Source organism: Mus musculus, chromosome 9 (assembly GCF_000001635.26).
Source record: "Mus musculus strain C57BL/6J chromosome 9, GRCm38.p6 C57BL/6J".
In the NCBI taxonomy this organism is placed as follows: Eukaryota; Metazoa; Chordata; class Mammalia; order Rodentia; family Muridae; genus Mus; species Mus musculus.
The window spans coordinates 51865612-51888158 of record NC_000075.6 but is presented as its reverse complement, the minus strand read 5'-3'; the positions used below and the strand labels follow the sequence as shown (position 1 = coordinate 51888158).

The following is a 22547-nucleotide window of genomic DNA, read 5'->3' as shown; positions in this document are numbered from 1 at the left end:
GGAATTACGAATGGCTGTGAACTTCCACACGGGTACTGGGAACTCAACTGGAGTTCTCTGTCAGAGCAGCAACTGTTCTCAACTGCAGAGACATCTATGTAGTCCTGATTGCTATTTGTAATTCTGAAACACCAAATACTTTCTTCTTGCAAGGAACCTCAGCATGGCATTTCTCATTTGCTTCCCTCTCATCTGGAAGCAGCTATGCACTGAGTTTTCCTGGGTTGAGTGCTGACAATATAATAAAGGAGGGAACAGAATCAGGTGCTGTCGATAGCACGGAGTACAGCAAATAGGATCTCTGTGAAGATGCTGGGTGCATCCTGACAGACACCTACACACTCCCACACAGGCAAGCTCTGCTCACGTTATAGGTGTTCTGTTTCTGGTCATCCCTAGGACAGTGAAATCCTCATGTAGAAGATTCCTCATCTGTTATAGTTAGCAAAGAACACAGACAAAGGCCATGTTATTCACAGTGGGCCGCTTGCCTCTCTACAGCTGCTGACATAACCAACCCACCTACTGAATTTGGTGACATTCCTCTATGTGCTTAAACCCCAATGTGAACATAAAACTGTTATAAGGACTAGATGGTAGGTATGCTCATTGGTTTTTGTTAAATTAACACATATTTGTGTTAATCTGCACATATTTGGGAAGGGGGAATCTTAACTGAGAATATGCTCCTGTAGGCATGTCTGTGGGTATTGTCTCAATCAGTGACTGATGGGGGAATGTGGCAGGGCCCAGCCCACGGTGAATGGGGCACCCCTTGGCAGATGGTCCTAGTTAATATAAGAAAATAAATTCAGCAAGTTGTGAGGAAAAAGCCAGCTATCAGAATTCCTTTGTAGTCCTTGCTTCAGTTCCTGCCTTGAGGTCCTGCCCTGACTTTTTCTTCACTGACAGGACTGTAACTAGAGAGTTGTAAGCCGAACTTAACCCTTTCCTCCCCATGCTGCCCCTTTTCATAGCATTTTATCACAGCAATAGAAACCCTAACTAAGATAGTAGGTTTTTAGATGCCTCTTGTCACAATTTCAAAGGCCAGTCAGTATCAAGCATATTGTTCTGTCTTGAAACAAGTAAGTTCCAGCCCATTGGAAGCATACCACCTTCTGTGTATGTGGCCCTGTCTGCCTTTTCAGACATACCACTTCCTTCCCCGACACCCACAGGTTGCTGTCAAACTTTTCCTCTTTTCTCTTAAAAGGGATGAAGAGAAAGGGGATGTTCTCATGGGCTTCCTTCATGGGGAACGAAGGACTCCATCTTCTGCTGCTATATTCAAATGATCTCTCAGAACCATTCTGTTTCGTTTTCTTGGCCATTGTCTGTTCTCTTCCCATTTTAACCTATTTTTTTCATGCCCAGGACCAATTTGTTGTTATCTTCTATCTATCTATCTATCTATCTATCTATCTATCTATCTATCTATCTATCTATCTATCTTTCAATCATATATGTCACAAACACTGTGTGTATGTATATGTGTGTGTCTGTGTGTTTGTATGTACTATCTGAAGAAGATAGATGAGGGAGTCAAATCTTCTAGGGTTGGATTTACAAGTAATTGTAAGCTGCTCCATGTGGGTGCTGGGAATCAAATTCTGGTTCTCTGTAAAAACAGCAAGAATTTTTACTGCTGAGCCATTTCTCTAGCTCCTCTATCATCTGTGTAATCTGATATATATATATATATATATATATATATATATATATATATATACACACACACACACACATACATATATATAACCCATCTTCATCTAAATCCATATAATCTAACACATACAGCCATTTATGTAATTCATCTAATCTATTATTTCTAAAATATATTTGTCCTATCTATCAATCTATCTATTTATCTATCTATCTACCTCTCTATTATCTATTTAATTTCTCTACCAGCTATATCTACCCTCTATAGCTATCTATCTCTATTTAATCTATCTGTCATCTATTGCTCATTCTTTCTCTCTACCCCTTGTTTCTCTTTGTTTGTCCAGGGGCTGGAGGAAAACAAAAGGAATTCTGGTGTAGCTGGGCAATTTTAATATAGAGATAATGGTCCAGATTCTACACCATAGGCTTCTCTTGGGCAAACACAGGAGGATCAGGGGTCAGGCCCAAGTTCTTTATCCTTTGGCCCTTTGACTTAGGCCCTTTTCAGAATCTTCCCTCTTAGACACAGAAAGGACCTATCTCCCTTTTCTCTATGAAATGTTTTCCCCCAGTCTGAGTCATTTGGGCTAGAGGAATGCCATTGAGACATGAAGAGATGCAAGGCTGTTGGCAAAACGGAGCTGGAGACTGGGGAGGATGGTCTGGAGTTTCAGGATATACCGTCATATCTATTTCTTTTTAGTGACATTGCCTTTTGAGTCTAATGGTAAGTATAAGTGTAAACCGCGATTTCATATACAAACATCCTTCAGAGGCTCAAGTTCAAACCATCTTAAGCCAAAGTGAGAAAGAAAACGTCTCCCCAGTCAGCCTACTGCACCCTGCAGATTCCTGGAACTAAGAAGCTATGCTGTTATTGTTGGCTTTTCCCCATATGTCCGGAAGGACACCTCTCCTAACATTTCTGCTTCTTCAGCTATCCCATGTTTTTACATCCCAACTTGAGGCTGACTCCCTCTACACTCTAACATGTGCATTTATACCTTATCACCCTGTGGACTCTTGTATATTCTCAGCTTTTACAAGACCAAACATTTGCGTTTTCCATTCAGAAGTCGGCTGGTCATTTAGTAAATGAAACTGACATGAAGTGGTGTCTTCTCCCTCAGAGATTTACTTGATTTCTCCAAATCTCTGAACAATTCTACTCTGACTTGACAGGCTCCTTAACATGTGTTCAGAGGGATCAGAGGTAAACTCAAGGACATCATCACAGATGACCTGAACAAAAGTTAGCAGGGCCGAGGGAGGGATGTCTGGGAGACTGTAGCATGCTTATTGATACCCTATGTGTTAATTTAGGTGTTTGGTACTTTTAATTTCACTATGTCCAAATACTCGCCAGAAGCAACCTAAAGGAGGAAGGATTTATTTCAGCTCGTAGCTTGAGGGTACACAGCATCATGGTAGTGACGGCATGGATGCAGGAGTGGCTCCAGGCTGTGAAAGTGCGGATGTGAGGCTGCTTGTTCACATCTCAGTGTGTCACACATATATGCCTAAATATATAATCATAGCTTATTCAGTCCACTTGTATTATTTATATGTATATGATTCCATGGCTGACCACTTGGTATCGAATAAACAACTAGGGAGATTACCCAATTAAAATACTATTAGATGACTATTTTGCCTGCTTTTAGAATTTCTTAGTTGCCTATAGTTCCTATCTAGGGCTGATAAGGGGTGATAGCTACACTTATTGGTTGGTACAAGAGCAAATACTTAGAATCGCAGTTAGGAAAGTGGCAGTAGTAGGACTTCTTGTAAGACCCATGACCTCACTTCTCCTGGATGGTTGGCTAGGTTTTTAGTACCAGACACAACTTCCCTGCTGTTTATCCTAAGTCCTATTAGAGAGGCATTGGTTGCCACCAGATATGAGTACCACTATTGCACCCTTAGGGGTATTGGACCATGCTGGTCATGCTTGTAGTTCATAGATGACACAGCTAGATAGAACTATTGGTTACTTCTCTCCCTTGGAAGCTTGTCCAGCACTTGGAACTATGAAAACTAGTTCCCAGGGTGGAATATCCTTAAAGCAGCTCTTAAGAATAAAAACATTCTTCAACCTACCTGTTACCATTATCCCATCAAGAGAAACTATCCTTCATCAATATCATCTTACCTGTACTTCATATTAATAGATTGTGAATTCTCCATGAAAAATCTAATAGAGGTCTAGAATCCAACTGTTATACTCACTCAGGTCTTTTCGGTCTCCTGGGTTCTTATAAAAAATAGTATGGGCGAAATCAAAGGGTCCCAATCAGTTGTCTTGGCATGCCTCATATTCTAGAAGCTTCTGGTTGCTTCCCCATTCTGAGATCACGGTGACATCTTTTAGTGGGATAAGAATATATGTGAGAGATGCCCTTCTCTCACGATGCCAGTTGTCCCTCTGCTGGTGACATTAAGTTTAATTTTGTGGTCCATTGTTGTCTAATGAAAGAGAAGCGAGGAGAAAGCTCCAGGTGTCAATGTCATGAACGGTAGAAAGTGACAAAGAACCCGAATTCCAGCCCCAAAGCCACGGCCTCCCTCTCAAGAATAGAAAACCTGTACTTCCTCTGCAGTCTCTTGCTTGCTGAGAGCACGAAGACACACAGTTTCTGTGTGTAAGGGCCTAGTTTTAACTTCCAATGAAATTAAGGCAAAGTTCCTTTGGGCTTTGATACCACTTCTTTTAAGCCCGGGCTCAACAATGAGTGCCTGAAACACTTAGGAGATTGTTGTGAGTAGTAACAAAAGACAGAATAGCTAACCCCTGACATAGTTTTCTTCTTTGCTATGGCCACTGGATGATTTAATATTTAATATGATTGTGGTCAAACCAAGTCTAAATGGAGCAAGCCTGTAGCTGTTCTGGCCCCCAACCAAGTGGCCAGCAGCCCAATATGATATAACAGTGGTTTACTCACGAGCCTAGAGAGTAACCTTTCAGGCTGGTTGGACTCAAACAGCACTAAGCATTTCCTAGCAATGATCTGTAATGCATTTGGGAAGCCTGCTTGAATCACCCGATTAGATCATGTTTTCTAAGGGGCCTTGGTGCAGAAATACTGCCAACGACTCTGGCAGAGCCTCCTTCATTTAATAAGCCATCTTCCATTCTCTCAACGACTCCATGCAGTGAACTAGGCAGAATGGCTTCCCACTTGCAGATGCGAAAATGAAGGCTCACTGAAGTTAAGTAACTTGAGCAAAGTCATGAAACTAATGAGTGGCCATCACACACCCCAGATGGTGAGACTTTACATAGGTATCTTTGAGAGATGAACAGAACCTGACAGATGGGTTGAACAAGTTTGTGTTGCCAGCTTGCGTTTTTGCTTGGGCTCAGTTAAGAGCATCACTTAACTGATTGAAAAGGGACTATGTGGCAAAACTAGGTAGAAGGCATATACTAAGCCTATCAACCTATTTCCTACAGAGTCAAGAGAGTCCTCCTACTTGTCCCTGTAGCTTGGGGGTTAAGACTGAAGGCTTAGAGTTAAACTCATATTTGATCCCTGCCTCTGCCTTTCACCTGGAGTGACTTGTTTAATGTTGCTTGGTATGGTATTCATCTGCAAAATATGTATAATAGTAAGTCCTACCTCTTGGTGTTTGGGATGAATACTGAGTCACAGAATGCAAATTAAGTTAGTAGTCAGCCTTCCACATGACTTACTTTGTCATGCACTTAGTAAATGCTCACTTAGTAAATGCCCAATAACTAATCCATCCGAGCTCTCGAGACATTTCGTCCAGTGCTGGTTGTTTGTGGATGATCACAGTAGGACGTCATGTGATTTGTAATGGCATCTGCAAGAACTGAAGAGACTCCCTTATGGAGAAGCCCATGACTTTCTTAAGTGCTGGACTTCATGTCACAGTGTTCACTCATGCTTAGAGAGAACAAAGACATATAAAAGATATGAATGTGTCTCAAGATAGGGGTAGCAGGTGGGGGGAGGAGTATGAAAATCCATTCGTATACTCGCCAAGTAGACAGCAGAGAGAATGGTCATGGGGAGAATACGTGTACATATGCATATTTATAAATATATATATATATTTGTTACAAATCTAGGTTCTTTGTGTTCTTTTTGCAGTTACCCTTACCTCAGTAGAGACAAGCTAGCATTGGTTCGGAGGAATAGCAGCTTCTATTCTCAGCTTCTTGAGAGGTTGAATATAGGTGATTATGAATATTTGTTCCACTTTCATGTGAAGGAGACACAGGAAGAATCAGACCAAAGCAACAATGACCAAGTCGGTGGCTGCTGTCCTCTCAGAGGCAGGGTAAAAACCAATTCTAGTCTTTCCTGCTGGTGAGGAACCTGCTTTCTCATGACCCCAGGTTTAGTCACTGAGGAGGCCTTGGCCAGCTGCTCTGCCCTGTGACCTTGGCTGGAAAGCAAAGCCCGAGAAAGCCACCGAGCCTTGTGTACCTTCTTAGCAGTCACCGTTCACACTGAAGGATGATGAATTGCCTAGGAGAGCAAGGATGCTTCTCTCTCCTTGGCTGAGGTCCCACAAGCCTCTTCCAGAGGACCATCTTTTACTCTTAACCTTGGAGGAGTTGGTTTGTACCTGATTTGTACCTGCAAAATCTGTATGTCCCATATACAACTTGGATCACCATTCCTTGAAAATCAAGGAATGTGAAGCTAGGGACAAGCAGGGAATGATGAACAAGAGCTCTTGGCTTGGTTGGGATTACACATATTTGCATGTAGGGGAGAGAAGAGGATGAGGATCGACCCTTTCGCTTTTGTTTTTACATTTCAGAATCACACAAATGGCCTCTGGAATCCTCTGGCAGCTGGTGGGCTGTGATTCAGCAGGCAATGAATTATATCCTCCAGTCGAGAGTAGAATTACAAATATCTTCAAGATGTTCAGTGCTCTGGGAAAGGGCAGCCAACTCGTGCTGGCTCTGTGGGATGCCTCCTGTCTGCACAAGAATGCAGCACCTCTCCCTCCAGAGGGGAGGGGAAATAGGCTGCTGGAGAAGAAGCATGCTGCATGAAAGAGGTACATGATTTAGGGACATAGGTAGGGCCAAGTGTGGGTAGGCAGGGTGGGGAAAGCCCAGGGAGTACCATGGGCCTGGGCCAACTCTTCAGGTGAAGTCCTCTTGAATTAGTGTCTGAGGAGTGGCTGTTTGATCAAGGGCACTGGTGAACCTGATACTGCTTGATGAAGCCTGGCTCATCTCAGATGCAAATATTCATTGTTTACCCCCAATGTAGGAAAAGATAACCAAGAAGCTGTCATCACTAGCACAAGACAAAGCATACGCAGGAGCAATGACTTGATTAATTCACACCGATTTATTGAGGCATTTGAACGTAGGATAGCATTGGATAATAGCTTCAAGTTCTGTCATTTGAGAAAGTTTACCATTGAGAAGCATCTCGGCTCCCACAGCAGTACCTCAGCACCTAATTTTGAGGCTGTTGCCTTTGGGGGGTGCTGCATAGACTTCATCTTTGCACTAACCTGTGAACAACAGAGGGCAGAGATTGGTTTGTGTCCGTTACCAATGGCATCTCCTCTCTCAGCACTTTTCCTGGCTTGGTAACCAGGAACGTGTAATACAAATTTGCCACTTGTGGATGGGGTCAAAAGCTGAAGCAGGGGTAGAGTGAAGTGGTGACTTCCTGCCTTTGATCTATGTAGTTCTAATGGACCTCATCAACCCTGGAATTGTTTTACTTCTCTGCCAAGCTTAGATCAGAGACTCAGCATACTCTTGAGAAAGTGGCTCTCAGCTCTTGTATTAACTATGTATGTATCTATCTATTTATGCATCTATGTATCTATGCATCTCTACATGTATGTATGTATGTATCTATCTATCTAACATCTATGTATGTATGCATGTATGTATGTATCTACCTATCTAACATCTATCTATGTGTGTGTTAGAACATGCAGCTATGTACACCTGCCATGCATATGTGTGTGTGTGCGTGCACATGTGTGAGTGTGGAAATCAGAGGGTAACACATGGGAGTTACCTCTTTCTTTTTACAAGATGACTTAGGGATTGGACTCCCTAAGTCAGGCTTTACACACTGAACCATCTTGTTAGCTTTGTTCTCATGGTAGGAACTCTCAAACTGGGTCTGGCATCCTTATTAGAATTCTGGAGAATGTTTAGTTAATGTTTACTTAAGACATTCATTTATTCATCTTCCAGTTGAGCTCACAATCTTCCAGTTGTGTAGAAGCAAGGTGTGGAATTGGGAAGGTACCCGAAGCAAAGGAGGCTGGTCACGAGTTCAGGCCGTATTGGCTCTGACAACTCTTTTCCATGAAGAAAGAAACTAGCCTTTCCTTTGTTAGCAAGACAACAACAAGAAGAAGTGTTAATTAATCTGTCAACTTCCCCTCTCAGGAAAGAACATTTATTTATACTTATGCTAACTATTTTGTATAGCCCAGCAGTGAGAAACCCTTCTCACATTATAGCAATATTCTTTTTCCTTACAAAAAAATGGGCTTTGAGACAGGTCTCATTCTGTAGCTGGCCTTGACTCTTATATGCTAGGATTGCAAGCCTGAGCTCTTGTGCTTGGCATTCTTTCTCTTTGCATTTTAAAATGAATGTAGTAATTATAATATTAATGTGGTATAGCATACAGTATAGTTTTCCAACACATAAAAACTTGTATATATTCAGTGTATGTATATATGCATATATGCATATATACATATATATATTCATTGTACACACACACACATATATATTTCAGTGTAAAATGAACACACACACACACAGTTATATGAAGTAGGTGATTCTTGGTTTTCGACCTAGGGTCACAAACATTCTGGGTAAGCATTCTATCACTGAGTTCCAGCCCCAGCCCCATGGTACTTCCTGATAGGGTGTCTAGAGGCTGGCTTTCATAGTGTTTTTGTATTTGGTGATAAATAGAAGCACTTTTCATCATTTGAAATGATCCACATTCCTTAGATGCATGCCACAGAAAACTCAACTAGGAGCCAGGGAGATGTCTCACTAAGCAGAGTGACTGCTGTGTCAGCAAAGACCCAAGTTCAGATTCAGCACAGATAAAACAGCCAGTAATGACAACAGCCAGTAATGACCTGCATCTATGACACTAGCACGGAAGACAGGCAGAGGCAGATACAGGCAATTCCCGGGCACACATGGTCCAGCCAGCCTAGCCAGTCAAGGAACTCTAGGTTCAGTGAGTGACTCTTGTCTCAAAGATGAGGTGAGGATCTCCACAGATGCATATCCACATGCACACATGTACCCACCCACATACACACACACCACACGCGTGCGCGCGCGCGCGTGCACACACACACACACACACACACACACACACACCTAACATTACATGAGCATTGTTTCCAGAATTAGTAAATGTCCAGGACTGGTGGCTCAATGGTCTTCAGAGAGAGACACCCAGACTAGGCCTGTCTTTATATTGCATTATTATTTGTAAATTTTCTTATTCAAGGTTAACTCAGGGCCAAATATGATCAGAGTCATGTCTTTAAAATCCAGTCTCCATTTACGACAGATATCCACTGTTGCTCAGAGTCCCTTAGTTCCTCCTGGGCCATTTGTAACTTCTTGTGAGCAGTGTGGTGGTTTGAATATGCTTGGCACTATTTGGAGGTGCGGCCTTGTTGGAGTAGGTGTGACCTTTGTGGAGGAAGTGTGTCACTGTGGGCATTGGCTTTAAGACCCTCATCCTAGCTGCCTGGAAGTCAATCTTCTCCTAGCTGCCTTCGGAACAAGAGGTGGAAATCTCAGCTCTTCCAGTCTCACATCTGCCTGTACACTGCATGCTCTTGCCTTGATGATAATGGATTGAACCTCTGAACCTGTAAGCCTGTCCGAATTAAACATTTTCTTTATAAGAGTTGCCTTGGTCATGGTATCTGTTCACAGCAGTAAAACCTTAACTGTCTTAGTCAGGGTTTCTATTCCTTCACAAACATCATGACCAAGAAGCAAGTTGGGGAGGAAAGGGTTTATTCAGCTTACACTTTCACATTGCTATTCATCACCAAAGGAAGTCAGGACTGGAACGCAAGCAGGTCAGGAAGCAGGAGCTGATGCAGAGGCCATGGAGAGGTGTTTCTTACTGGCTTGCTCAGCTTGCTTTCTTATAGAACCCAAGACTACCAGCCCAGACATGGTACTACCCACAAGGGGGAGGCCCCTTGATCACTAATTGAGAAAATGCCTTACAGATGGATCTCATGGAGGCATTTCCTCAACTGAAGCTCCTTTCTCTGTGATAACTCCAGCCTGTGTCAAGTTGACACACAAAACAAGCCAGTGCACTTAACTAACACTAGCAGCTTTAGGGGACTCTGCAAGGTATGAATTCACTCTTCAGTTTGGATGGAGAGCAGCCAGCCCTGGCCATGCTGCTCAGTGAAAGTCAGTTTTATACTGTCCTACCTAAACATAGTTCACTTTGACCCGTGTTTGCTCTTTTGAAGGTAGGAAGGCACCAGGAGCTTTGGCTTAGTCAGCCCAGCCAGTTTGGGGTCTAATGGGAACAGTAGTGCTTCTTGTGGCCCTGGCCATGTCTCTGTAGCCATGGAGGCTCAGCCTCTGCCAACTTCTCACCTAACTTCTCCCTGGTCCGTGCTGCCTGGTCCTCCAGGTGTTTATGGAGCCCATCCTGGCTCTGCAGCCTCCTGACCACTTTGACATCAGCTTTCTAAAACATTCCCTTTTGTGCTTCAGTCAGTAAGTTTCTGTTGCTCACAACCATAGAGCTTTGGCCAGTTGAAGCCAAGTTCTGTGTATTAAAAGTAAACACAGGCCTCATGCTTCTGTTTTGTCCACTCCAACCCATGCCTTCTCATTCCAGCTGACATCTTTATATTAAGACTATTTCTAAATATGCCTCTGTAGCTTGTGTGCATAAAAAAATCATTTTTAACCTATAATGTATCTCTAGTAAATTTGATTTTCTTTGGAATGGTACATTTATGTTAAGGTTATTTTAATCTGGACATCTGTTTTCACAGATCTTGCTCCTTTCTAAGTCTTAATTTAAGCCACTGACAACGGCAGGCAAAAAAAAAATCATAACCCTTCAACTCAAAGTGACGTTTTAATTATGAAATATTTCAAAGGTGTAGAGAATGCCTCATCACACTCCGGTGTCTCAACCCAGAGTAAACAGCTCTTACCCCCCACACTTAGGAGGGAGAAACGGCAGGAACGGGAGTTCAAAGACCGCCTCTGCTACTGAGGAATTGTCAAAGCCAGCCATAAGACACTGTTTCAAAAAAAATCAAAACCAAACCAAACAAACAAAAAAACCAGGAAACAAAACAAACAAACCAATAATAATAAAACCCCAAACACTGAGAAGTCCCATTTTTAAGTCTGTATCTTAAAAGTATTTCACATGACACATGTATCAAATACTAGAATATATATGTATATGTGTATATGTATATATACATATGTGTATTATATACATGTATAATATGTATTTTATATATGTGTAAATATATACACATATTCAATATATATATATATTGAAATAACAGGGCACTAGAAAAGACCAAAATATCCACTCATGTAGTGTTTTCCTAAAAAGAGATTTCCAAAATAAGTTAATTAAATGGATACATTTGTTGTCACGGTATGTGAATTTTAGAAACTGTAACTTTGTGTGGGTAGAAGGTTAAGCATACAGAAGAGGGCACATTAGTTTCAGGTAGAGATGGAGTGACAGGGTTTTCTGCTGGGTCTCTAGCGATGTTGTGGAGCTAGTTTTAAGTGAACACCTTCCTATATCTTTAGGGTTATAAAAGCAATACTGATGATCTGTGTTTAGGGTCACTGACCTGGGTCAGATCCACCACCCATATGTGTGTTAGCTGCCTGTCAGCTTTGCCATCTGTGAAATGGGAACCATAATTTCGACTATCTTATAAACTTTCTATGAATATAGATTATGTTAGAAAAACATATTTTGCATGTTAACCATCAGCTCCTGTCCTTCTTCTGAGGCTCAGGCTGTATACACGGACAAGGGCAGGAAGAGATGGTGATGGAATGGAGGGCAGAGAGGAACCTGAGGCAGAGCTCTGTTCCCCACCAGTGCTCCAAGCACTGTGGGAGAGAGGTGCCCTGTGATGGAGGAAGCACTCAGCAACAGCTGGCAGGGAGTAAATCAGCTGAGCATCTTCATGGAAAAACAACCAATGCTGCACGTGGATGGCAACTAGACCACAAGAAGAAAAATGCAAAGAGAACACAAACACCTCCTCACAGCCAAGCTTGTTTTGCCCCCTGCCTCTCACCTGCCCCTGGTCTGCCTTCTGATGTTGCCTCTTAGCCCTTTCTAATTTTCTCAGGTGCTGGATGGTGAGCACTTCATTTGGAATACGCACTTTCAGAAATGCTATGGCTTAAACAAGGGCGTGTCTGCCCAAACACAGGTGCTAAACTTTAATGGCGAACCGGTACTTTCAACAGGTGAGGCCCTTCTGAGAAGATTGGACAACAAGGGCTCCCTTCACCGTGACTGGAGTTAGAGCCCTTATAAAAGAGCTGAAGGGCTCGCCTCCTTTCTCTTGAGTTTGTGCGGTTTGAGCATGCGGCAAGGACGCTCCCCCGTGCCCGTGCCCGTGCCCGTGCCCGTGCCCGTGCCCCACTTGGATTTCTAGACTCTGCTGCTGTAAATCACCATACAGTCTACTCAGCTGTCGCAGCGTACACGGAGCAGGTACAAGTCGTGGCGACTTGCTGTCGCTGTAAGTCCACAGATAAATATCCTGTAATGGCATGATTGCAGGCTTTCAGAAAGGTCATGCTTTGCTCCGGGGGAAGAGCGGCGGCTGTTCCAGGTGACTCACCGCCACCCTTATCCTGAACTCACTTATTCTTGCCTTTCCTGGTTCTTATCCTTCCTTATTCCAGCAGCTTCATTTTAAGTTTCTTATAGGATTTATTTTTTCCCCCTCATTCCTCTGCTGGAAAACGAGTAGTAGCACTCTTCTGTCCTTAGATTAAAAAAAGCATTTAAGAAACTGCCCTAATCCCACCCTAATCCAGCTTTCTAGTCTTTCCAATTTACCTTTTCTGAGGCTCGGCCTCAGCAGATCCCAGCATTGCTGTGCTCACCCCCACATCCCCGTCTTCTCTCCCCACGCCCCCCCCCATTTCAACACACTGCCCTCTCCACCCTCCCGAGTCCCATGTGTCTAATTTCCCCCTCCTTAGTGGTTTACCTCAAATGTCATTTACTTTCTAAAACCTTCCTCGATCTCCATTCCTTTCTCCCCAAGCTGAACACGAGCAATTAATTTATAAACTTCGTGGGCGCGAGGGAACCAAGAAGGAATACTACACTGTCCCTCTGCTCTGTCAGCACCTGTCCAGTCAGGAAGGCAAGACATAAACCAGAAACCTTAACGTCGGGGCGAGGGAGAACAGGGCCACATGGAGACTCTTTAGAACCCCTGGCTTCTCTGGACTCTAGCTTCTCTCTTCCTCACCCAACCCCCACTCGTGTTCAGTACTGTGGCAGTACGTTTTCTCTGAGTCTACTCTCCTGATCAAGCCGCGTCCCGCGTGGCTACATGCAAGCCGCATCTACGCCTTCCGGATAACCGGAGCCCTTTTGCAACCCGCTCCTGCGCACCTTTCTGATTCTCTCCACTTTTATTACCTCTTCCTCCTCTGCCTCACAATAACTCCCTAACAAGGTCAAACATTTCCCTTCTTAAGCCTTGAACCCACTTCTTCCCTTATGTCAAGTCCTTTCTTGTCATCTGGGTATGCGTTTAGAGAACGCCAGCTGGAGGGATGCTTGCTTGGCCCACTAGCCTAATCCACTGCCTGGCTCACACCCTTAAACCTCCTCCTCCTGTGTTTTCCCATCTGGTTTTGGATCATTGATGTGAGACTCCTGGGGCAGAGGCCCTGCTTTGTGGGTCACAGCTGTAACTCCAGCGCAGCTGCGGCAGGGCACAGGGAAGTGCTTGGGGGAATGTTTGTTTATGATTGAATGATGTGATAGCATGGGGGAGAGTGGTGGATCCCAAGTGCAGGGAAGCACAAACTGCTTAACTGGCTCTCTCAGGTTTTTGGTTGCAGGCACCTTATCTGTTTTGCTTAGAGCTGTGTTTTAGTGTGTGGGTTCTCAAGACCCAACGAAAGCATGAATGTCAAGTCTAAGGGTGATGAACTGGACACAGACATCAAGGGCTCATCATGTAGGGCCTTGAGTGTGTAACAAATAAATCAGTATTTTTGTCTTTTGAAAAGTGGAGACTCATGGAAGGCTTTTCTTGCTATGTGTTTATTTTTCACAAACATGTATCTGTTTTGGGTTTTAATTTTGATCTTGAAGTATAGATCTCCTGGGACGGAGTTGCAAGGAAAGGTTCACTGATTCCCTCCGGCACTTCTCCCAGACTTTTAATGCTTGTGTTGTATATGAGCACAGTGTTGTGAGCAAGACACAGACGATGACGTAATTCATAGAACTGACCAGATCCCATCAATTTACATGCTCCAGTCTCTGTGTACATGCTGTGCATCTTTGTCACATGCAAGTGATGTCTGGGTCATCAGTATCTCAAGATGTTTCATTCTCATCAGAAGATGACGTCTCCAGAATACATGCTGTATTTAGATTTAAGATGTAACAGAGAGGTGAGCAGAGAGCTCAGGACATATCTTAGGAATATCACTGTTTAGGGCCACCATGACATTGAATCCAGTGCAAGAAGGCTGTTTTACAGGCAAACCGGTGAAGCATAGCATGCGGTGAGGCAGGTGGGATGATAGAGGGAAAGTGCATAGAGGCAAGTACTAAACAGTCTTAAGTTGTCTGGCAACAAAATGAAGCACTTGTGATGGGTCGCATGGGTTTGTCTTAAGACTTAAGGTAAGACTTAAGGAAGGACCTGCAATGGTCCATTTCACTTGTAAATTTGATTGGGTTAAGAAGTACCTAAAACATTTTTTTGGTGAACATCTGTGAGGGTGTTTCCAGAAAGCATTGACTTGGGGGGCGGGGGGTGGGGGAACTTCTGGATGTGGTGGTATGCTATTCCACAGGCTGGGTTCCTGAACTAAATGAAACTGGAAAGTGAATACAGCCAGGTGAGTGCCTGGGTTCCTCTTCTCTACCTTTGGCCCACTGATATTTGAGTTCCAAACTGCTAAAAGCCATTCCTGCCAGCACGTATTCTCCACTACGGTGGATTGTTCCTTCAAGACTGTCCTTATGTTGCTTCTTGTCTGTATTTGTTACAAAGAAGTGATTGATATAGTTCCATAATGTGTGGTAGTTCTGTGGTCACGGGAGCATTGTCAATCTATCATGCCATTTCTGTGACTCCTTACATGGTAACTGGATGAATCCAGATGAGATCTTGCCTAATACCCACTGGGGAATAGCCGAGGAGCTTTAGAACTGTGAGAAAGTAAAAAACAAACAGACAAACATCTGTGAACAGAGTGGAAGTTACTGAATGATGGGCACAAAGGTGGAGAGCAGAGGGGCGGGCCTGCGTGGCTGATGAAGCAAGGTCCCACAGGGGGAGGGGGAGTTCAGCTGACTTGGGGGGGGGGAGGGACGACATGGTGGTGGTCGTTAAGTATGGCTGCTGGCTGCTGAGGACTCAATTTCCCAGTGAGGTGGGGACCACTGCAGCTGAGGGAAATGGCCTGCTCTGTTGTCCAAAGATGACTAAAGAATTCAGAGTCGTCATCTGAGGAACCAGTCACCACCTGGTACCACACTTTGCCCCTTGTGTTTTAAAATTAGGATGTACTGATTGTATATAATAATGTGTTAGATGTAGATAATTTATTTGGATGGTATTTGTCCTCTGTTACTAGTTATTTCTCTTCTCCTTCTCTTCTGATTCCAACGAATTTAAGTAAGTTTACTTAAATGAGCATGGACAATCTACACCACTGAAGAAAGTGTCTATCTCTTCTCTAGCCACTACTAATTGCCTATAGGCCATGCCTCATGACCCCTTTCCACTCTCTACCCTCAGCAGCAGTGCACTGCCTTTACGGTCTTGGGTGTGTGTGGTGTGTGTGCCTGTGGAGTGTCACGAACCTCTCCCTTCTCCTTAAGGGAATCACCTGATCTTGTGCAGTTAATTGCAGCTGTGAAGAGTTCAAGATTGCAGTGCCTATATCATACCTATAAGACAGTGTTTCACAACAATGTACTTTTGTCGTTTCTCATCAGGATATGACAAATGATCTTATTCAGTCATATTACCAGCATTGATAATAGTGCCCAGCACATAATAGAACTTGATGAGTATATATATAATTTTTTTTTTTTTGAGCATTGGACCAAATGAGAAGATACAAAATGACTAGTGAGAGTTCTGGATAGTCCAGCTGCAGTTTAAAGCAATCCCTCTCTCCTCTGGCCTGGCCCTACCACCTATGTTTGTTGCTTGCTGTCTCTGTCTTAAGTGACTTGTACTCACATCTATGGTTTTGCACTGAGCACTTCTCAGGGCTAAGTCTGCAGGTGATTCGTCCTATCATGTAAACTACACCATAGGTGTTCAGGAATTATTAACTGGGTGAATGAGAGTATGGTGATTTGAATGAGATGATCTCTACAGTATCATGTATTTAAATGTCTGGTCCTCAGCTATTGCAACTGTTTGGGAAGGATTAGGAGGTGTGGCCTTGTTAGAATAAGCATGGCCAGGATGGATAAAGTGTGCCACTGGGGTTGGGCTTTGAAGTTTCAAAAGCCCATGACCGGGTACCTTCTCTCTTCATCTCTTCTTCTACCTCATCTCTGCCTCCTACCCTCTGACACATTCCCTTTGACCTGCACCTTGGAGATCAGATACTCTTAGCTCTGTCTCCATGCTTGTCTAGCTGCCACAGAACTCGGCCATGGATTATAAGCTAGCCCCAGTTAGATGTTTTCTTCCTCTAAGTTGCCTTGGTCATGGTACTTCATCACAGCAACAGGCCACTAAGACAATATCAGGGACTGGGGTATTTTTGTGACAGGCTTCACTATGCTGCTTGTTGGTGGAATGTGGACTTTTGGCATTAGATTAAGAAAGTGGTTAAATACTTAGTTGGCCATCCTAGCAGGGCATGGAAGACAGTGGTGCTGAGAGCAATTTGGTCTGTGGAAGCCCAGGTCAAGGGGATTCAGAGGGGAACAATATTAACAGCGGGGCTACAGACCATGCACGTGATGTTTTGGCAAAGAATGTGCTTTGCTCTTGTCCATAGAAAGAAACTGCCTGAGGCTAAGTTGAAGACTTTTAGACTAAAATCATTGGCAGAAGAATTTCAAGACAGCCTAGTATTGACTATGCTACATTATTAGTGAATACTCGTATGTAAATCTACAATGCAAGAGAGCAATCTGAGGCAAAGAGAAATATAAAAAGTACAGTTTGGGGAGAAAAGGAGCGTCAGGAAATGTAATGTTGGAATGTTGGAGCCAAATCTTGTGCTCTAGGCAATGAAAATGTTAAAGCAATGTCTGATGCTTAATGCAGTAAAGGGAGTAGAAACCTCAGGGCAAGGCCCCACCCAGCTAATCCTGCAACCCAGCTAATCCTGCAACCCACCCCAGCAAAGCTACCCCCCCCCCCCCCCCCCGCGCGCAGGGAAAGGTCTGAGGGATTTCACAAGCCTAAACAACAATGGAAAGTTTATGCAAATGCAATTCAAGGAAGAGGCCAGGCTCCTGCCCTAGCAAGCAGGAGAGCTTGGTAGCTTCGGCCATGTGGTTCTGGATTGGGTATCAAGGATACAGGAAAGGAGTTCTGGAATCCTCCTCTGTAGTTAAGAAAAGGTGCCAAGGCCAGGCTTGTGGCAGGGGTGTCCCTGTATGGAGGCTGTGAAGGTGAAACCTGGATTGAATTGGAGACCCCAAGATGGTGGAGATGCCAGAGTCATGGGATATCTGCTGAGGAAAGCTGATAAGCGAGAACGGAACTACCCCAAGAGAGAGAAGCCTGTTGTGGCCAACAAACGTGGAAGGAGTTGTAGATCTGAAGAGCATTTGATAACAGGCATGGAGATGTAGCATTTGGAGTTTGTCCTGCTGGGTTTCAATCTTGTTTTGGTGCACTATTCTCTCCCTGTGCTCCCCCTTTCTTCCCTTTGGAATAGTAATGTATATTCTGCTATTGTATTTTGAAAGCATGTGATCTGCTTTTTTGATTTTAATTTTACAGAGGATTGCAGTTAAGAGATTGCTCTGAGTCTCAGAAGAAACTTTGGACTTTAAAACAGTGTTGAGACTATGAAAGACTTTGGAATTGGACTGAGTGTATTTTACATTATACTATGGCTACAGGTTTATGTGGATTGGACAGTAGAATGCAGTGATTTGAGTGAGAATGGTCCCCATAGGTGCATATGTTTGAATTCTTGGTCCTCAGAAGAGCTGTTTGGAAGGATTAGGAGGTGTGGTTTGTTGGAGGAAGTGTGGTACTAGTGGGTAGGCCTTGAGTTTTCAAAAGCTCAGGCCCAGTGGTTGTCTCTGTCCCTGTTTCTGTCTGTCTGCCTGTCTTTGCCTCTGTCTCTGTCTCTTGGCCTACATTCATAAATTTTGGGTTCTTATGAACGAGAACAGGAATGAGCCTTTCTGCACAAGTCTTTGTATGGATATATATTCCTATGAGGTAAGTCTCTAAATACAGTTCCTTCATAAAAAAAAAAATGGCCACTTTCCCAAAGTATCTGTTTCCTGATTTCATATATCAGCGTGTAAGTTCCAGTTTCTCCATATCCATTAATGACATCATTCATATTTTAGCCATTCCAGTAGTATAGAGTGCTCTCATTGTAGATTTTCATTTGTGCTTTCTTTTATAAATTAGGAATTTTAGAAATTATTGATCATGACATACATGTGTACAATATGTCTTGATCATATTCACCCCCAACTCCTCCCTGCCTCTCTTCCTGGATCCTACTCCTCAATAACTCCTCCCCCTACCTTCATGTTCTCTTCTTTGTAAAAATGACCCAGAGTCTAATTAGTGCCTCCTTGAGTGCTCGTGGGTATGAGGCCAAGCACACAAGGGTGGGGAGTCTTCCAGAAGCCTTTACACAAAATGACTCTCTTTTCCACAGCAGCCAACATGTCAATAGCTCCCCAGCAAGAGGGAGTGCCTCATGAGTCCCCTTCCCTGTCCACATTGGAATGCTGAGTGGCATGATCATGTGCAGGTCTTACGCAAGTGACCACAGCTGTTGTGAGGTCAGGAGGACAAAGGCCATGTCAAGCCTGGGTATCCGCATTTCCGCATTCTTTCCCCATCCCTTGGCTAGTATGATTTTTACCCTTACCTCCAAGAGATGTTTCCTGAGCCTTGAGGGGGTTGATTTAGTCATCCCATTCAGGGATGAGTACCCAATGGCAACTCATTCTCAGAAATTAGGCCTGCTCTCAGTCTCTGCATTTATTACTGTCCACTGCAAAAAAGAAGCCTCTCTTCATAAGGCGGAGAGCAGCATTAATCCAGATGAAGCGATGAGTATAAACAAATATCTAGAAAGCAGTTTGATAACATGTCATTTAGCAAAACAACAGTAGTAGCCCCTTCCCCCCAACCCCCACCAGACTATGATCTGTCATTGGCTTTTGACAAGGTTCATAGTACTAGACATGGCTGCTGCTTGTGGAGTAGGCCCCAAATATGATTCAGAAAGTGGCTGATTACTCCCACAGCAGTCATGCCAGTGTGACTGTACCAACAGGCATATCTTAAATATGGCAGCATGCAGGATTCACTGCTGAGTATGATCATTAATGGCTTTTCTCCCCCAGAAGCCTACATAGGAACTTCTGGCACATTGAAAGGGGGCCAGGGGGGAGGACTTTTTCAGGTCAGTTCCAGGTATTTAACTTTGTGATGCCTTCAGTAATAGGGTCTTTACCATCACGTTTGGTGGGCAACCAAAAGTAATGGCAGTTGCCTATGTTCTTCAGGGGGTCTCTGGGGCCTTCTGCCCAACAGCTTGTTATAGGGGGATATCCAACACTCTGGCACTGAGATGTACATTTAGAAACCCATGTCTTCTGAGAGAGTCATTGTCTACCCACATTTTCATTTTCTTATTACTAATGATATTGGGTATCTCCCAAGAGTTTAGTGGACATTCGTTTAGGCCCTTTGGTGAAGTAACTTTTCAGATCTTTTTGCAAACATTATAAGTTGGGTTGTGTCTATGCTTGGTGTGTAGTATTTCTTCACTTTAAACTTGTTAGATATGCTCTATGTAAAGCTGCCACCACCAAGCCTGGCAGTCTGATGCAGATCTGTCCATCGCCTTTTAGTTAGGCAGGATATAGGGTATCCTATAGTTCAGGTTGGTTTCTTGAATCTCCTGCTACAGTTTCCTGCGTGCTGGGGTGACGGGATGCACCACCATCCCCTTCACACCATCATGCTATCATTTGATGAAGAGACATATTTAATTTTGATGACTGGCTCTTTTCCTTAATGAGTTGTCTAATTTTAAACTGAGAGGCACTTTCCAGCTCTCAGGTACAGTTGAGTAGGATCTGACGGCATGCAATATGATGGCAGCCTTCATCTTCTGAGGGTATAAAGCAGCCCAGGAGTGTGGCCCTGAGAAGGCTCAAACTTAGTGATTGTGAACCCCACAACAGTTCATTATCCTGCTCGCACTTCCTGATCCGTCTCCATCCTATGCAATTCCTATGAAACTCTTGCTCAAAAACGTCCTTTGCCTTTCTGTCCCCCTGAAGGGTTATGGAAAGGCAGAAGGGAAGATGGGAAAACTAAAATCTGACTCAATATGTATTTGCATTTCTAGAAAAATATCTCTAAGGCATGTTAGTCTGTGGAGCAGAATGCCTTGTGGAGCTTTGTGCAGGTAGGAAGGTCACACGAGAGCTAGAAGGTGACAACCAAGAGGACCCAACAGGAACTCCCAAGCAAGCGACCAAAGGCATCTATCTAGTCCTTTTACCTTTAATGGCTAAACAGTCCCACCAATCTAATTTTAAAATATACACCTAAAAAATTCTGAAAGAGCAAATAAAAAAAATCACAAAAATGCTAAAACATACTTTCCACAAACAATCTCGCTTCTATGATTTAAGTGGTTGATTTTCTCAGAAGGAAACACAGATCAAAGTCAAGGGCAGCAACACTGCCAGCAGACTGTACAGTTTTTTGGTCTTTTTTGTTTGTTTGTTTTGATTTTTTTTTTTCTGAAAAAGTTATGGGGCCTGTTTTTCCACCTTTGAGGAACCCCAGCAAGCTGTGGCCAAAATTCTGTTTTTTGCAGAAATGCCTTTGACCTAGACTGGCAGAAATTATGAAGAGAAAATTTTTCTCTACCCTTATTTTAAATTATTCACTTTTCTTCTCAGAGACCAAGAGGACATTGTGTGAAATGCAGTGTGGATGGAGGTCTTTCTATGTATGCTTCAGCATCTATAGAAAATGCCATTTCTTCTGGATTGAGGTGCACTTAAAAAGTCTAAAAGCTAAGAAAAGTCTTCTTTTTAACTTCCTCTGAGTTGATCTAACCACTGGAAAACACCTGTTCATATATTCGAATGTGGGCTCTGCCGCACTCCAGTTGGGCCTTCAAAGCCTATGAACCTGGAGGCCTGACTGCCTAACCACCTGCTAGAGGAGGAAATGAAGCTAGGCTGAAGACGTGGGAGGAGGGGTGGGCAGCTTAAAGGTCTTTCTCAATAGCGAGTTCAGCAAACAATGGGTGCTAAGGGAAAAGGGCCAATCTGGAGGGCTTCAAAGCCAGAGTTGCTTAGTTTTCTCTGTGCATCTGTGGGAGAAGGGAAGATGGGAGGTGGATGAGGAAGACAGCAAAGATAAGAAGCCATGGCCTGGTGTTTTGTTACAAAGCTGCCGTGAAGATGTGGAGACAGCTCTCATTATGCAATATGCCCACTGTAGACAGATAGGCAGGCGGCCTAGGGCCTTCATCTTCCTTAATCTCAGATTCTGAGAGAAAGCCTTTGTTGTAGACTGACCAGTCATTCACAGAGTAGGAGTGAGGCGAATGTCAGAGCCTTAGCTGGTCACTCTGAAAGAGAAGGGGAACCGAGCTCCCGGACTACCTGTCAGCCCCTCAGCATTACACTTTGTATGCTCCTTTGCCCTCAGAACCAAGCACCTTGCCTCCGAGGGATAGTGGGAAGGTCCCAGATCTTAGGCACGTCCCACCCAGACTTGTGGCACCTTAAGCTGGGTGAAGGGTAAAAGCCTAGTGGTCCAGCTGTTTACCGGGCACCAGGCCAGAGGTTTAGATTGGTGCCACACGACACAGAGTTATTTGATTGTAGATCAGCCACCTGTCCAGTGGCTGTATCCTGCACTCGAGACCATGTCAAAGGAAGGCAAGAATTCCTCTGAGAGCCAAATGAATCAGACATTGGCTGGCTTGCTTAGGACCAAGCATTGCTTTTGTGTCCTTAAAGAACCAAGGGTTTCTGTCCTATTACTATAGCTCAGAGTCCATGTGTGAAACCAGTGGTATGTGACACCTGGATAAAGGCCAGAGAAGTACCAGGGCTTTTGTGAGGACTGGAAGCCAAGCCGACAAGCTCAGACTCTCGGTGTGGAGAGGATTTGACATTTAAGCAGGGCCAAGGGAAGGCTGTCTCTGGGTCTCAACCTGGATGCATCTTGCCCCACTGGTTAGTCTCTAAGCATTGGGTGACCTGCTTTTCCAGTCAGCAACTGTGAGGAACGAATGTGGGCCATGGAGAAACAACGCCCTACTACTTCCTGCTTGCAGGACAACTGCCAGATGTGGCTCTATAGGTCATCTGAGGTTGGCCAGTAGGTTTCTTCGGTCACTTTGAATGGCTCTG

The 22547-nt window shown here is 43.9% G+C and overlaps 1 long non-coding RNA gene across 1 annotated transcript in view; it reads left to right on the top strand.

Annotated features, from left to right (window-relative positions):
* Positions 1 to 12273: 12273 nt before the first annotated feature.
* Arhgap20os (Rho GTPase activating protein 20, opposite strand) overlaps positions 12274 to 22547 on the top strand; it is a 36393-nt gene continuing 26119 nt past the window's right edge. The window contains exon 1 of the long non-coding RNA NR_033560.1: positions 12274 to 12456. This is a non-coding gene — a long non-coding RNA (Rho GTPase activating protein 20, opposite strand). The remainder of the gene's footprint in view (positions 12457 to 22547) is intronic.